A 15,522-nucleotide genomic window follows, 5' to 3' on the forward strand; every position below is an offset into this window, starting at 1 on the left:
GTCCCCAGTGCTCGAGCGTATGATATAATGGTTACGTGCTTGGGCTCTGGATCAGACTACCAGACAAAGGAGCCTGGCTCTGCCACTTGCTAACTGAGTAGCTGAGCCTGTTAGGTAACTTGTCTGTGCCTCCATTTTCCCATTTATAAACTGTTATAATAGTATCACACCATAGAGTTGTTCCAAGAATAACATGAGATAATGCATGGAGAGAACTTAGAAGTAGACCCGATAATATAGTGCTTCACAGATGCTTGTTATCATTATTACTCAAAACACTCATGTGGTAACAAGACCTGCTATAACTTTTCTAACACCGTTTCCTCAACTTACTTGACAATGGAGTTGCTTTTCTTTTGAGCCACATTTATTAACATCCACTGAATATAGTGTAGGAAATGTTGATATTTGAAATGACATAAAACCACCTTGGCATTAGTGCAGTAGAAAATAAGAACAAAGTATTTATAGTGTTTTAATATCCATTATGTCATTTTATAATGTTTGCCCACAACAATATTTCTTTTCTTTGCCAGCTGTCTTCTTTTTTCCCTTAAAATCGATAAATAGTAAAATAGAACAGTAAAATGTTAAGAGTTGTCTGAAATGGGCAGAGTCAATGTTATTCCAGAAAGTATGAACCTTATAAGTCATTTGTCTCTTTCTCTGTATTTAGCAGGGCAAAACCTTACTGCTTTGACAAATAAGTGATATCACTGTCATTTCCAGATCTGTGCTCCCATTGCATGCTCCATAGCACACGTTATAAAGAAAATTTCAGAGCAGACCAACACATTTTTTGATGCTCCTAAATTATAACTAGAGCTGAATTTGCCAAAATACAATCTATAAAACACTAATCCTGCACAATGTGCAAATAATGCTGTGTTCTTCATCTTCTTGGAGATATACAATACATATCTGAAAAGTCCTATAGTAAATAAAATCGTTTAGTTTGGAATCCTTTCTTCTTGGAACTTACATAGGTAATCATGACAAAAAGTCAGAGAGTTTAGGGGGTTTCTGGTAAAAATGGGATATTTTTGGTAAATGTCCAGATTGATTTCTTTCTTTAGCTAAAATACCATTATAATGTTTTTGGAGTACACAAAAAAAATGTGAAAATATATCCACCTCAGCACAGTTGCCCAAATTGTGGAAACAATATAATAATTAGCCATTCCAAGGTTCAGATTTAACACGCTGAAAACCAGTCATTTTCCATAATATTTTTTTGGTCAGAATCAAAAGTGAATAGTTTAAACATTCCTTTGGTTAGCAAGATAATGGCAGGCGGAATCGCAAGAGTTGTACCAAGACTTTCTTTTTTATGGTGGTAGTAGCTCTGGAGATAATTGAATATATGAAGTCTAAAGTATGATAGGAATTATGACCCACACACAGAACTCAAAATCTGCCGGTGATGTTAATACTATTTCTTTTGTTAATTATATTTTTGTTTCTCAGGGTCCTAGGATTGGGACAGGCACTCAACCACAACTCTCCCTGCTGTCTGGTTAGAGCTAAATAAACTTCTCACAACATTGGCTCCACTCTTGAACCCTCCGTGGTAAGTCTACAGAAATTTATTAAATCCTGGCAGCTATCTCATTTTGAGATTATATAATAATTCCAATATATTCTTTTGTTTTCTGGTTGTTTCATTAGTCTAAAAACAAGCTAGATAATTCTTTGAATTAGGCTCGATAACAGAAGAGGGTAAAAGCTGTTTTCACTGCATTCCCACTGATACCACAATACACAGTTTCACAGAGTTGAAATAGAAAAAAGCAAAACACATGGATCATACCTGAGTAATTTCAGAGATCCCCACCCGGAAAAGGTTTCCTTGATTATGGCGAATTCAACGTGTCACTCGGGTTATGCTCTAATCGTCATATCAAACTCCAAAGGTTCAGTGGCTTTAGGTTTGGTTTACAATTCCTGGGAGTTAAACTTTAACTCACCCTGTCTCTTGCATCCATGCAGCCCTTTGACCAGATAATTGGGTCACTACAGCCCAGATATAATCTACTAAAACTATCTTTGTTATTTGTTTATAAAATTAAAATAAATGTTGTAAAAATGTTGGGGTAAATATTATTTTGAAGATATTTTATTGGCTTATACGATATATTTAAAAAGTAAAAACTCACTGCAATTGGATACCTAAGCTTTCCTTTATGTTAGTTCCTTTGTTTTTTACTATGCCAAAGTGATATTATGGCTAAGGTAATTTAGGAGAATATTTCTTTGTTTTACACTTTTTATATCACTATATTACATGGAGTAAAGTGTGGAGTTTTAGGTCAAGTACGTAGATAAATGCTGGCTTACAAACAGAAAATACACAAAGCATTTATATAACAAAGTAGATAGATTTAGGCCAGATCAGGTTGGGGAAAGCATACTTCTTTGTATACAAGCTGCTCATTTAGATTTTAAGAGGAGGCCACTGTGTGAGAAGCACAATAATCAGCTACATACTGGGGTTATATGATAGCTGATGCTATTGTTCATTGCCTGAAATCTCAGTGGTAACTGAGTTTCTTGAAAAATAGAGAAATGGTGCTTTCAGAAATACAAACATTATACTCTGAGTTCTCTGGTAAGAGCTGTAGTCTACAGAAGAAATCCCTAAGGGTAATAAAGCCCGCTTTTAAAAAAGGAAGAAGAACCAAACCTTCCTAATTTTGAGTAAATTTTGGTTTAAGAGCTTGGAAACCACACATTCCAAAACTAGAATTAGAGGATACCCCTCCTTGCCTTTAGTTCAGTAAAAGGAGTCTAATTTTCTAGGAACCAACTATTAAGAGAGCATTTTTGTCTATAGAAAAGGACAAAACAAGCAATCCTTCTATAATATAGACGCAAAGGAAGATCCATCGATTAAGCACATCTATGAATATGTAAGAGAAGAGATAAAAGATACTGTTGGAATGCTAGTTCTGCTTACAGTTTTTAGTTCTCAAACATGGAATTATTTCAGTTCTCAAACATGAAATGATTTACCATTTTCCCATAGCAATGGATGATAGGGTTTAACAAAAACACCCCAGGAACAATTGTTTTACCCCAGAATTTCTCCCCTGATGTTAGACCTAGAGAAAGCATTTATGCCCCACCCAGCTAGATAGCTGAATGAGGGACACATCCCTCTACTTCCTTCTTGGGAAGGGATTCCCTCACAAAGTAGCCCTGATGGTTTCCTAGTGAAAGCTCAGTCTGGGGTTGCATGGTTCCCAATTGAGTGGGGAATTCTTTGAGTTTGCCTGGTCCAATAAAGAATTGTTGATGTTGTAAGATGGACAGTTTTGAGAGGGTTTCCTTTACTGTTTTTTGTGATAGGGGCTTAGATGGTGATAAGTGGAGATGAGGAAAGGAAAGCTAGGATTTTTAGGCATCTGATGGAAACACCAAAACAAAGTAGCCCTGATGGTTTCCTAGTGAAAGCTCAGTCTGGGGTTGCATGGTTCCCAATTGAGTGGGGAATTCTTTGAGTTTGCCTGGTCCAATAAAGAATTGTTGATGTTGTAAGATGGACCGTTTTGAGAGGGTTTCCTTTACTGTTTTTTGTGATAGGGGCTTAGATGGTGATAAGTGGAGATGAAGAAAGGAAAGCTAGGATTTTTAGGCATCTGATGGAAACACCAAAACACAACAGGTAAAAGGAACGATATTAACTAGAGTCTCAGTCCATTCAGGTTACTATAATAAAATACCATACAAGGCTGGGTGTGGTGGCTCATGCCTGTAATCCCAGCACTTTGGGAGGCTGAGGCAGGTGGATCACAAGGTAAGGAGATTGAGACCATCCTGTCCAACATGGCGAAACCCCATCCCTACTAAAATACAAAAAAATTAGCTGGGCATGGTGGTGCACACCTGTGGTCTCAGCTACTTGGGAGGCGGAGGCAGGGGAATCACTTGAACCCGGGAGGTGGAGTTCGCAGTGAGCCAAGATCATGCCACTGCACTCCAGCCTGGGCAACAGAGTGAGACTTCATCTAAAAACAAAACAAAAGAAAACAAAAAGAAAACCATACAGTGGGTAGCTTCAACAACAAACACTTGTTTCTCATAGTTCTGGAGGCTGGAAATCCAAAATCAGGGTGCCAGCAGGACCCTCTTTTTGGTTATGTCCTTACATGACCTTCCTTGGTGCATGCATGCAGAAAGAGAGATCTCATGTCTTCTCCTTTTTAAAAATAAGGGCACCTATTTTTAAAATGAGGGACCTAGGTCATGAGGGTCATGAGGGACCTAGCCTCATGACCTACTCTAACCATAATTACTTCCAAAAGGACCTATTTCCAAATACCATCACATTGGGGGTTAGGGTTTCAACATATTAATTTTAGGAGAAACACAAACATTCAGTCTATTGTAACCAGTTATTAAAAATATGTCAGTTGCTTATTTGATGGATCCTGGCATTCAACAGGGCAGGACTACAATCGCATTAACCCAAAATCTGATGATTTCGGTAGGACAATTCATATATTACTGCTAACAGCCAGTGGTAGTAATGAATTTGGTAGTAATGAATTATTAGGTTATTGCTTTCTATTTTTATTGCTTTTGTTTTTTAAACCATTTTGTTACAAGGATAGGAATACACTGATCAGGAATAAAAATAAAAACAATGGATCAGCCTTTCTTTTTCTGAGGGCTACTTAGAGAGAAAGTCTGTGGCCCTGGGACAGAGAAACCAATCCATCAGAATGAGATCAAATTTATGACCTTGATCTCATCAGTCTAATCAAGAGAGCTAACTGTACCCAGGATGGCAAGGTTTGCCTTTACTTTGTAAAAATAAACCGGTTTAGATAGTGGCTGGTAAATGTGAATTTTCTATTACTTTATTCTACAAACAATTACTGAGAAACTTCTCTCTGCTAAGTGTTGCATTAGAAAGGTGATTACTTAAAATGAGATTTGAGTCTATTAGTAGGCTATAAAATCAATAAAGTGGGTTGTATCTAACATATTAAAATAGAACAGAAAATATCAAGTGAATTGCATCTAGAAAGGGTAATACTGGCCAGGCGCGGTGGCTCACGCCTGTAATCCCAGCACTTTGGGAGGCCGAGGCAGGCGGATCACCAGGTCAGGAGATCAAGACCATCCTGGCTAACACGGTGAAACCTTGTCTCTACTAAAAATACAAAAAATTAGCTGGGCGTGGTGGTGGGTGCCTGTAATCCCAGCTACTCGGGAGGCTGAGGCAGGAGAATGGCATGAACCTGGGAGGCGGAGCTTGCAGTGAGCAGAGATCGGGCCACTGCACTCCAACCTGGGTGACAGAGCGAGACACTGTCTCAAAAAAAAATACAAACAAAAAAACCAAAAAACAAAAAAGAAAGGGGTAATACTATTTATGAAACTTTTTTTCTAATTATGTATCTATCTGTGTGTATTGGTTATGAAGTAAACTTTATTTTTTATTGTGGATCACAATTTTAAGCGTTTGGAAAATACTGTGCTAGTCTTAAGGGATTCAGTGGTTAACAGACCAGATGGAAGGTATACACATTAAGCATATACCCCAATGATTAACTAATTATAGTTGTAATAAGTGTTATGAAGGAGAAGTACAGAATGCTAAACAGAACATAAAACATAGGGACCTAACCTTGTGTAGGGCTGGGTGGGTTGGGAGGTACTTGAGGAAAGCCTTCCAGAACACAAGACATTTAAGCTGAGACCTGAAGGATGTGTGGATGGGAGGTGGGCATTCTAGTGAGTGGAAATAGCTCATATGGATGCCCTGAGTTCGCATGAGTTAGGCACATTCAAAAAACTGGTAGAAGGTCGGTTGTGAAGGGCAAGAGGGAAAATGATGGGGAAATTGACTGGAGTAGGTAGCCAAGTCAGACGATTCATAAAGGGCCATCACGAGATTCCCAGCATTATCCAGGGCCAATGGGAAGGAAGTCATGGAAGCATCTGAAGAAGGGGAGCCACGTGGACTATTTGTATAGATTCTGGGTGTAGAGTGGAGAATAAATTGCCATGGGATAACACTGCCTGCTTCTCTCTTTTTTTTTTTTTTTGGTTGTCTTAGAATAATTTTACTCTTGTACATATTCAAGTAAGTTGGTGATTTGAACTTGAAGGAGGCAAAGCATCTAAAAGAGACCAGTAAGAGGGGAGGTGGCAGGTGATGGTAGTTAAGATTAGGGTGGTGGCTCTGGGAAAAGAGAAAAGTAGACATGGTCCATGAAATGTGTAGGAGGTAAATCATCAAGAGGATATGGGAACTGAGAGGGGCATGACATCTAAAGGACAAGTCTCAAATTACTGAATGCAGCCATTGGCTGGATGGTGATACTATTTGCTGAAATGAGAATGCTCAAAAAAGAAGAGACTTACAAAAATAGGCTATACCAGGTCCATAGTAAGTACTCATTCGGTGGTTGCAATGATCAATCATTCATACATGAAATATTTGGCTTATGGATTTTAACGAATCTTGCTTTCACTATCAGAGTACATTTAGGTAAAAATCATTAATTTTTGCTGGTGAAGGCAAAACGTAAAGCTTAAAAAAAACACAAAATATAACTAAAAGTCAAAGATTACCAAGAATAAGAAGCTTCCTTCCCTGCCACCATCCTCCCTGCCCTGGCTCAATAAAAATATCTCTTGCAGGTGGATCATGAGGTCAGGAGTTTGAGACCAGCCTGGCCAAGATAGCAAAACCCTGTCTCTACTAAAAATACAAAAATTAACCAGGCATGGTGGCTGGTGCCTGTAATCCCAGCTACACGGGAGGCTGAGGCAGGAGAATCACTTGAACCTGGGAAGTGGAGGTTGCAGTGAGCCAAGATCGCACCACCGCACCCTAGCCTGGACAACAGAGCAAGACTCCATCTCAAAAAAAAAAAATCTCTTCATTGATTTCAGTCTCCTTGGAATTCAACATTCTATTTTTGAGTGTTGGGTGGGTGGGTGGGTGGGGTTGTTTAATTCACTGGAAGGGAGCATTTCAAAGAATTGAAGGGCCACATCAGACACACTGAGTAGTGCAAAAGCCTCCTTCTCTTTCCTTGCCTATTGACTAGAAAGTACTCTGATCCAAGAGTTGGGACCTTAGCACTTCAATCCCAAGACACTATGACTTATGAGCTACTTAGCCTTGAGGAAGTTTCTGCCCCTTTTCTGAGTCTGAGTCCTTGCCTTTCATGGGGAAAATAACTACATCCCTGATCTACCTCACTGATTGTTGAGAGGGTCAAGGGAATTGATATATGTAAAAATGACTTGAAAATAATAGAATACCATGTATTTACAGAGTGAGATGATTGCAAAGCAGATTAGATCTGTAGCCTTTGAGGTGATGTCAGTGCAACTTCTTGTTTTGATCTGTGAAATAAGAACTTCTAGGATTTATGCCTGTTCCTTTGGAGATTCATAACATTTCAAACCTAAATGCTCAATGCTATTCTTAATGTTTGCAAGACTTTGGAAGACAGCAGAATTTGATTCAGTGGGTTAGAATTCATCTGTTTGCATAATGTCATATCCCAGAGTTTTAGATTTTTGAAAATGTATTGGTTTTGTAACTGGAGCCATCTAGTGTTGAGTTGATTAAGCACACACACAGGTACACACACACACACACACACTCTCTCTCTCTCTCTCTCTCTGTCTCTCTCTCTCTCTCTCCCCCCTTTATTTTGTGCTTTAGGAAATTGCATCTTGTTCTCCTGGCACATTAGAATGGTGTTTAAGTATAACATAATTGTAGGATCTGATGAGAACTTAAGAATTAATGTAAAGCCCTGGCTACATCTAAAAACCATGGTAACAATGGGATGCTAGCCTGGCCCTGACCTTTCACCCTGAGTTAAGTACCTCCCACCTTTCCTTGTTCCTTTTCATCCTTACTCCTTTGTTTAATGAGTGTTCTTGAAATTAGAATTTTTAAATGTGGTCTTGTTATTTTTTTTAAAAAGAAATATTATTTAGCTCAACCAACATAAAAGCAAATACTGATTTTGTGTAAAAGAGCAATTTTAGAAAAAGAAATCCAGTTACCAAATCTGGTGTATTCCTTTAGTCATGTTAGAAAATTACAGATCATCGGGTCTTTAATCTTTACTAGAATCTGCTCCATTCTCTTTACTGTAAAGAAACAAATTCTCATAGAAAAATCTGCACTCGCTTTTATATAATGACCTGAGAAAAAGTTATCACATAACCTCTCTTTTAATGATCATGTCATTACCTATCTCTTTGAGTTAATTTTACTAAGTTTTGATAAAAAGAGATATATTCTTTTCAAAAGGTAGGGGACACTGGAGGAAGCAAAGTTAAAATAAGTATACACATGTGTTTGTGTGTGCACCACACAAACATTTGACAGATGACTAACGAATGACTCTGAGAAGCTAACTACGTCAATTTAGGCAGTATTTTTTCATTTTTTTCACAATAAAAACTAGATCTGGCCACTATAATTTCCAGAATTTAAATCAGGACTAATTCGTCAAATCCACACTTTCTATATCCAAGTAGAAAACATTTATCAATAAAATAAAAAGGGCATTTTTTTTTCTGATTTTCTTAATAAATACAAGAAAAACTTGAGAGTTAAGAGTAACAAAAGTGGAATAATGAAATGCTAATCATATGCATTCATACGTTTTCAAATGGAAAAAAAAGGAATCTGAAACTAATGGCAAGATTTTTGTGAAAAGAATATTAACCTTTCGAACAAAACTGAGGTTATGTTTGAGGAGCCGAATTCTCAATTTGTGTTATTTGTAGCTTATGCAAAATGGAAAATAACCTTTCAAATGTGCTTTGCAGTTTCCATTATACTTTCAGTGGATCTTAACAACAATCATGTCAGTATTAGAAGCTGGTAGAGTATAATGTTAAAAAGCATGGGTTTTGCAGCCCAGTTACTTGGGTTAATATCCTGAATCAACTACTCACTGATTACCTGCTTTCAGGTAAGTCATCTCACTCTCAAAGCATCTATTTTCCCATCTAGAAATGGGGATAATAATAGCACCCACCTCACAGAGTTCCCATGAAACTCAGAGGAGAGATGTGTTGGCAAGTGCTTAGTCCAGTGACAGATTCATGTTAAATATTTACCTAGATTTGGAAGGGTGGGGAGATAGGAGGGGGATGAGAGATGAGATATTACTACTTAATATTACTTAATGGGTACAATATACACTTTTTGGGTCATGGTTACGCTAAAAGCCCAGACTTAACACTATGCAATATATTCATGTAATAGAACTGCATTTCTACCCCTTATTTAACAAGAAATAAAAATATTCACCTATATTAATTTTATATTAATCAGTTTTAAAAGGAGTCTTCAACATTAACTGTATTTCTTCCATTATCCTAGCAAACAAAAATGAAACTGTGATTCTATGTAGTCTCAAAATACACTGCTTTGAAAACCATAGTGTTTTCTGTCACAAGATCTAAGCCCATCTGCATGGCTTGGTTAAAAACATTATGTATTTACACTGTGGAGTGTTTTGAGCTTCATGCTTTGAGTTTCATAGATCACTGTGGAAATTAAGACGTTGTTATATGTATTTTATCCTTACATCAACTCTGGGAAGTAGAGCAGGGGGTGCAATTTCTTCTGTTTTGAAGAAGAGGAGGAAAATGAGATAATAAGGTTAAATGTTTTGTGCAAAGTATTGTCACACCAGGAACCAGCTTGGGGTACAGCAAAGCATACAGGCTTTGGCCCTTGACTCTCTAAGAGACCTTGGAAGGTGTCTTAATGTCTTTGAATATCAATGTTCTTATTTGTAAAGTAGGGTTATTAATCTCCAAGTTATATTTTTTAAAATAATTAAATGTTCTATGTGTTTGTACCATAAGTGAGCTGTGTGTGTAAAATATATATGTGCACATATACATATATACATTTTACATCTACACACACACATGCACACACAGAGACACATATAAACACACCTTGCCGGTTCTGTTTCTCTGGAGCACCCTGACTAATACAGCTTTCTAGATCACAGAATATTCCAATTGAAAGGAAGTCTAGAAAGACTGTCTTCTGATCCTGTTTTACAGATGAGGAGAATCACTTGGAGAGGTGAAATGATAGAGCTGGGCATACTGCTCTCTAAGTCCTCACTAAGAGCACTTTGCTAGTGATTTTTGGCACTAGAAAAGTGGGAAACGGGCCCAGGTAGGTTATGACTGCAGCATGAGGAACCCCAGCACCCAGAGGACGAACTATGCAAACTTCAGCAGTCCTCACACAGCCTGCCTCTCTCTCTCTCTCACACTCTCTCTCTCTCTCCCTGTCTCCCTCCCTCCCTCCCTCCCTCCCTCTCCCTCTCTCTCTCCACACACACACACACACACACACACACACACACACACACACTTGCTGGAAGCAGACTACTATAAAACCTACATTTGAAATTTGACAGTAATCAAACAGGGGTGATAAATTAAGAAACGAACAGACAAAATTAATAAGTATTTTTAAAACAGCAACTCTGAAACAGAAGCAACAAATTCTGAAGGTAGATTGTCAAAGAATTATTCTCAGAGACATTTGATAGAAAGTTGCCTTCATTTAAAAAAGGTTACTATAAAAGAAAAATCTTGGACAACTAAAAATATATTCATTTCAGTATTATTGGAATTTTGACAGTAAGACATCTCAGTAGTATCTAGAATATTATTCTAAAAAGTTAAATCTACATACTGCTATTGGTGATGAGGTTGCTAAGTAAAGTGGTTGGTAAAGAGATGTTTAAACCAATTGAATTTGGTGTGTAGGAACAGAGTTGGGTCAAAAAAAGAGAAGGCTGGGGTTGCTCACTGCCATTTGTTTTAACCTATCATATATATATATGATATATATATATCATATATATATGACAGCTACTCTTCAGCACTCATATATATGACATATATATGTCATATATATGACACTCTTCAGCACTCATATATATGACATATATATATGATATGACATATATATGACACTCTTCAGCACTCATATATATATGACATATATACTCATATATATGTCATTTATATGTCATATATATGACAGCCACTCTTCAGCAGCCTTCTATATATATGTATACATATATATAGAAGGCTGCTGAAGAGTGGCTGTTTACTTTTTGTTCTTTTTTAAAAGAATGCTTTTTACAGTGCATAGAACAGAATGGACATATTTTAAGTAGCAGGCAAATGTTTTTTCTTCCTCACTCTCTGCCGGTAGGGTGGTGGCAGTTGATGTTCTCTTGCCTTCTTTTCTTTTTCATTTTTAAAATCTTTATTTAGTGTTCACCAATCTCCTTCTTACATTTTGTTCTACTAAAATAATCAGGGAAAGAAACAGAACTTGTGTATAAATGCCTTGATGTGCAGCTAAGTTCAGTCTGGCTTTAGGAAGGAATGGCATTGGGGGCTACTGACCTCTGCTTTTGTGTTGCCCCTCATCACCTGGGTACTCATCGGCACCCTGTAACTATTAACTTCCCTTCCAGTGGTAAGATCTTGTGATTCTTTCATTCTGTGACTGTGATTCTACCAACTTGTTGTACCATGACTCCTAGAGGGCAGGTGCACTTGATGAGGTTAAAGTTCTGGTAAGTAGGAAGCTCAGAGTGAACTTTTGTGTGGACCATCAAATCAGAAGTTCCAATGAACAGGAAAAGAGAGAGAATATGAGATTTGGAAAAGTTTTTAGTCTGACTCTCTCAGTAATTGAGGTAATTGAGTCTCATAAGGAAATGACCTATACAGGGCTGGCAAAAGGATCAGTTTGGAGGAGAACATAGGGAACTGAGATAAGAAACTCCTAAACTTCAATTCTGACATTAGAACTTGGTGAGTTCTAGGTTTGAACTGGGAGGTCAGTACTGGAGTGCACTGGGAAGACATGCTGAGTAGTAACACTACTAAGTACCTGGTAGGAAGGTGCAGGGGCTAAGCATTTGGGCCCTCAAGCTGGATTTCCTTCTTACTTCAAATTTAGAACCCCTATTCACTAGCTGTGAAATCTTGATGAAATTATTTAATTTTTTTCTCTCTAAAATGGAGTATTTAAAAAATAAATAAATAAAATAAAATAAAATGGAGTATTTTTGTTTTGTTTTGTTTTTGAGAGGATCATGAAAATCTCTATTTTTCTATGAATTTGACAAAAATTAACAGATTATTTTAAATAGCATTAAAAATGGAAAACCTTACAATAAATACAAACCTGGATTTATATAGAATTACATGTCAAGATCCTCATAGTTTGTTGTTACATGAAAATAGAAAATTGCACAGCAATTCTATTGTATGATACCTTTTAATAATTCAAAAGAAAGCAAAAACACATGCATAGCAAACTGGATAATGTATTTGCATAAATATATAGTTATATATGTATTCCCATACATCAAATTTTACTAGTAGTGGTTTGTGAAAGAGGATTGAGGGGCTAGATAAAGGAGGACTTCCAATGTATACATTCTGTTAAAATTTTCTCACTATTTTGCAGATTCACTAGAGTGTACCTAGGGCTTCCTCTAAGAGAACTTAGACTTTATTCAGTGCTAGAAATGATCAGCTGCTATCTCTTTACTATCGCCTCTGCACCATTCCCTATATTCTCTTCTGGATCTCACTTATAGATGATGATAGAGATAGATAGATAGATGATACACATAGATCTATTTTAAAACGGTTTTGTTGAGATGTAATTCACATGATGTACACTCTATCCACTATTTAAAGCATTTTGAAATGTCTGAAACTGCTCTCCATGTTTCTTAACTGCTTTTTCTTTTTAAATAAAATGGGGGTATTTTGAGGATTAAGATAATTCTATAAAACACTTAGTCTATCGTCTGGTGTACAGTAAGTATTCAATGAATGTTAACTGTAAATTATTTAAGTAAAACATGAGTTCCAATAATATGATTAGTTCATTATTCAGAAGGATTTAGTAATAAGAGAAGAAGGAGCGAGTCCTTTATTTGTTACTGACAAAGATATAAAACAGAAAGTGAAAGGGCTCACAGTACATTGAGTTTGTGTCAAAACATAAATTTAAATGTATGTTTGGATCTCATGACAGTGTTATTATATCTAAATCTTGGAGTAGGAGCATTGGAGAGGAAGCCATCTCATGGTTTAAAATGCATCCCAGATTGTGTTTGCTTTGGCCAACCAAAATGTTTCTGGATTTTTTTGCTGGAAATATTTTGGCCTGTCCACATGGATTAATTCTAATGCATTAACTTCACACAATGAAGCACCACTGAAAATGGAACAACCACACTTTACAACCTCACCCAGTTCTGTTCACTCAGTTGGAAAATGAGCTTCATGTTAATGATAGTTATTGTGGATTCATTTGCTGCAAAAAGGACATTCAACCAAAGCGCCAATTAAAGGCACACTTAAATCAGCAAGACCTACTTTGCTAAGTTTCTCTGAGTTCAAACATCTGTCTGCTGACTTTATGCCAGAGGAGTTATTTTTTACTATACTTAAAAAAAATTAGCAGAATAGTCGATAGACATTTTTATCATCCTATAAACTTTATATATTCTTATATATATATTCTTATGTAACTGTGACCAAGGCAAGCCTTTAAAAATGATTTTATCTCATTAGATCTATGCTCTCCATGGCATACAATATAAACAAATTATTATAGGTGGTATAGAAAAAGCAGGAGTCAAAGATTTAATTTTGAGCTCTGGCAGGTCTAGCCACATCATTTCTGAACCTTAGTTTCCTCATCTGTAAAATGGGTTTTTCATACCTGTCTTTGGGAGTGCTACAAAGAGTGAGATGGATACTCTATGTAAAGATTGCTGCCTTGCTGAGCACATAAGCATTTAATACACATTGATTTCCTTTGTAGACTGATGGCTAATGGTGGTGTCTTGGAGAGAACTCACACTTATATACCTTAGTCTCTCCCAGGCAATCAGGCAATGGTCCTTTGCTAGGCTAACTCAATGAGTGACTCTAGTAATGTAGATTTATAGATAAAGAGGCAAAGATCCTTTTTTTTATTAAACAAACAAAGCTTATCAGAATAAAAACAGTAGCTACTCTTTAATGAGTCTTAACTCAGCTTCACCAGGACTGCCTCAGGAGGCCATTTGTATACCTACACATACAAAAGTCAAATCTAGAAATTGCCTGCTCTACTACTTCCCTAGTCCTCTCTTTAGGGGAACTTTTTTTTTAACTTTTGAAGGAATGTTTATTAAGGTGTAGGACAAGTACATTCTAGATTTTTTTGCAACTGTTTCTTTAAGATAAACATTATTTTTACAGGAGCTTTAAATTTACAGAAAAATTGTAAAGACAGAGCAGTTTCTATATACCCAACACCCTGTTTCCCTTATTATTAATATAGCATTAGCACAGTACACATGTTATCATAGATGAGGCAATATGGTTATTAATTTTTAACCAAAATCCATACTTCAACCAGATTTCATTAGATTTTACTTCATATTCTCTATCATAGCGTCTCATCGAGGATACCATATACATTTATTCATCATGTCTACTTAAGATCTCTTTTTGCTGTGACAGTTTCTTAGACTTTGTTTTTGAAGACCTTGACAGTTTTGAGGGGTGCTGATCAAGTATGTTACACAATGTCCCATAATTGGAATTTATCTGATGTTTTTCTCATTATTAGACTGGGGTTACAGGTTTTTGGTAGGAAGATCACAGGTGTAAAATGCTGCCTTTATGACATTCTATCAAGGGTATATTCTAGCAATGTGATATACGGCTGTTGATGTTGACTTTGATCATCTAGATGAAATAGTGTTTGTCAGGTTTCTCCATTGAAAAATTACTCTTTCCTTTCCCTTTCCATATTGTACTCTTTGAAAGGAAGTCACTCTGCATAGCCCACATCTAAGAAGTGGAAAGTTATGTTCATTCTCCTTTTGGGTATAGTATCTGCATATATTATTTGGAATTCTTCTGCATGGGAGATTTGTCTCTTTGCCCCTATTTATTTATTTATTTATTTATTTATTTATTTATTTAAATCAGTATTGACTCATGAATATTTATTTTACACTTTGGGTTATAACCCAATAATACTTTCATTATTCAAATTGTTTCAGCTGTGGATATTGGGAGCTCTTTCAGTTAATTGCTGCATCCAGGCACACTTATCTCAGTTGTACTTTTACATATATTTGTATAATTTTCAAATTTAATGTAGTTTCCCCTCACAAAATCATATAGTTTATGGGGGAACGGTAGGTATCTTATTTTGTTTGAGTGTTTATTACCTTATCCTTAATACTTAGAAGTGTGCCTGGAGCATAGTAGATGCTCAGTGAATGTTAAGTGGAGAAATGTATGAATGAATGAGTATAAGAATGTATCAACATTGTGTAAGGCACATTACGTATACCATTCCAAAACTTCAAAACAGTTGTCAAAGGAAAGCATTAATAATGCTTTCCCTATTTTATAGATGAAGGGATTAAACTCAGATAAGTTAAGTAACTT

The 15,522-nt window shown here is 36.5% G+C and overlaps 1 protein-coding gene across 2 annotated transcripts in view; it reads right to left on the reverse strand.

The window, feature by feature from the left end:
• A1CF (APOBEC1 complementation factor) overlaps positions 1-1,857 on the reverse strand; it is a 91,042-nt gene extending 89,185 nt beyond the window's left edge. For both annotated transcript variants that reach the window (XM_057298895.1, XM_057298894.1), the window contains exon 1: positions 1,811-1,857. The gene's annotated coding sequence lies outside the window, so the exon portion shown is untranslated. The remainder of the gene's footprint in view (positions 1-1,810) is intronic.
• Positions 1,858-15,522: the final 13,665 nt, after the last annotated feature.

The sequence above is a fragment of the Pan paniscus genome, chromosome 8 (assembly GCF_029289425.2).
Source record: "Pan paniscus chromosome 8, NHGRI_mPanPan1-v2.0_pri, whole genome shotgun sequence".
In the NCBI taxonomy this organism is placed as follows: Eukaryota; Metazoa; Chordata; class Mammalia; order Primates; family Hominidae; genus Pan; species Pan paniscus.